General features: G+C 55.1%; 3 non-coding genes across 3 annotated transcripts, besides 2 other annotated features; all 3 read left to right on the top strand.

The window, feature by feature from the left end:
- Nucleotides 1–742: 742 nt before the first annotated feature.
- Nucleotides 743–815: a sequence feature (A-rich).
- A 257-nt stretch (nucleotides 816–1,072) lies between these two features.
- Nucleotides 1,073–1,116: a microsatellite.
- A 374-nt stretch (nucleotides 1,117–1,490) lies between these two features.
- Tc00.1047053432797.30 lies at nucleotides 1,491–1,560 on the top strand. Its single transcript, XR_008254354.1, has one exon. It is a non-coding gene; the product is annotated as an H/ACA snoRNA, TC6C1H1 (small nucleolar RNA).
- A 49-nt stretch (nucleotides 1,561–1,609) lies between these two features.
- On the top strand, nucleotides 1,610–1,686 carry Tc00.1047053432797.20. The gene has a single exon (XR_008254353.1). It is a non-coding gene; the product is annotated as an H/ACA snoRNA, TC6C1H2 (small nucleolar RNA).
- Nucleotides 1,687–1,726: 40 nt separating this feature from the next.
- Tc00.1047053432797.10 lies at nucleotides 1,727–1,813 on the top strand. Its single transcript, XR_008254352.1, has one exon. It is a non-coding gene; the product is annotated as a C/D small nucleolar RNA (snoRNA), TB6C1C3 (small nucleolar RNA).
- The last annotated feature ends 62 nt before the right edge of the window (nucleotides 1,814–1,875 follow it).

The following is a 1,875-nucleotide window of genomic DNA, read 5'->3' as shown; positions in this document are numbered from 1 at the left end:
GGCGCGCTGCTGACGACAAGTGCTTGACGGACGGTGCCACGCTGTACCCTGATATGTTCTGCACCGACTCGAGCGACGCCACTCTGCGGTGCACGTCTGATCGCCAGTCGCTGGGGACCTGCGCAATTTACCAGGACGATAACATCCCACCGGAGTTCCAGTACTTCGCCACCAAGCAGGGCTCCAGGCGAGGGGCCATGATGGAGTACTGCCCCTTCATTGCGCCAATGAATGGCACAGGGTGCATGGATGGCGACGAGGCCATCATGCCTGGGAGCGTTGTTGGCCCGTCCTCGCGCTGCTTGACTGGGGAGAACCTTCGGATGGGCAGTACGGTTGTTGGTGACGTGTGCGTGCAGTTGAGGTGTGGTGAGGGCACGCTAAGTGTGCGGTACAGGGGCAGCGAGGAGTGGCATCCCTGTGCACCGGGACAGACGCTGACGCCCCCGGCGCCATTCACGGCGGGCAGCATAAGATGCCCCTTGTTCAGCGACGTCTGCCTCACCATGTTGAAGCACAGTGATGCGAGCAGCACCGACGTGGAAAGCCACCCGAAACACCTTGCGATGATCAGAAATAACGATGGCAGCGCTCTGGCGGTCACTTCTGCGCCGCCTCTTCTCCTTCTCATTGTGATCGGCACGGTGATTGTCGCACCCTGACCCGCGCCTGTTGCCGACACCGCACCTCCTTTGCTCCATTGGGCCTCTCTTGGAATCCTTTTGCTATAGGAGCTCAGACATTTTCTTTTTTTTTTTTTTTTTGTGTGTGTTTTTTTCTATTGTTTCTTTTTTTTTTTTTTTTTTATGTTTTTTATTGCTTTGTTTTCTGCCGCGGTGAGCCAAAGTCTTTTCGCCCTCTCCCGGCTACAAGAGTGCCTGTGACTTCTCATTGGCCTCACCGCCCGGCGGAGGACATTATGTAAGGTGTGTGTAGGACGTTTGCTTTGGAAATGACCGGTGCTGAAGTCATGCATCCCCTCTGGCTGTGGTGCATCTGTGTGTTCAGAGGCGTGTTGGCGGAGCGACAGCGCAGGGAACTGACTTCTTCCCCATTTCCCAATATTTTTCTTTTATTATTATTATTATTATTATTATTATTATTATTATTATTATTTTTGCACTGCGACATCCCGTTAAAACGCGCCGAGGGTTTTGAAAGAAGTCTTTTTTCGGTGATGGCGGAGGCACCTGATAATAGGTTTTTCTTTTTTTCTCTTTTGTGGACGGGCACCGAATGAATGTGCGGGTGTTTTACTTCCTTCTTGTTGGGCTCACTGGGGATGTGTCAGCGCTCTGGGGCGGTAGCTGTGTTGTGTCTTTGGAGTGGAGGCGGGTCTTGCCCGATTGCCTGTTTCTTCTTTTTGTTGCCTCTCTTGTTGCTTAGGATGCTTTACTCGGCTGCCCTCTCGCGGGATGGACCGGCCGTTCGTTTTTTCTTGCCCCACTGCCACCACCACCTCTGCGGCGTGAGTGCCGCCTCCGATGCTGACGGCCAGCGAAAACACAGGCGCCGTGCTTGCAACGATCACTTCGCCTGCACCTGTGCTGCCCCAGATCCCACGGCCATTGCGCGGAGGGGAAGGAGTGCTGAGAGTGCGTGAGTGGAGCGTGCTCCGTGGGTGAGGCGGCGGCCGCATATCATCATTTCTGTGCCGTGACTGTCTCAATCGGGCCCGCAAGAGCAGCACCGACGGCGTGAAACGCACAGGGCGGCTGACAACTTCATGATGCGATCAATCGAGGCATTTGTATGACCGTGACGATGAATTACATCTCCGTGCACCCAGCCACCTACAACAGGCACGGGACTGGCTCGCTCCTTCCCTCCACAGCCCTCTCCGCCGCCTTCTCCCTCTCTGTCTCTCTGTGCCAC

Source organism: Trypanosoma cruzi, assembly GCF_000209065.1.
Source record: "Trypanosoma cruzi strain CL Brener chromosome Unknown tcruzi_1047053432797, whole genome shotgun sequence".
Lineage (NCBI taxonomy): Eukaryota > Euglenozoa > Kinetoplastea > Trypanosomatida > Trypanosomatidae > Trypanosoma > Trypanosoma cruzi.
This window is presented reverse-complemented; position numbering and strand designations above follow the sequence as displayed.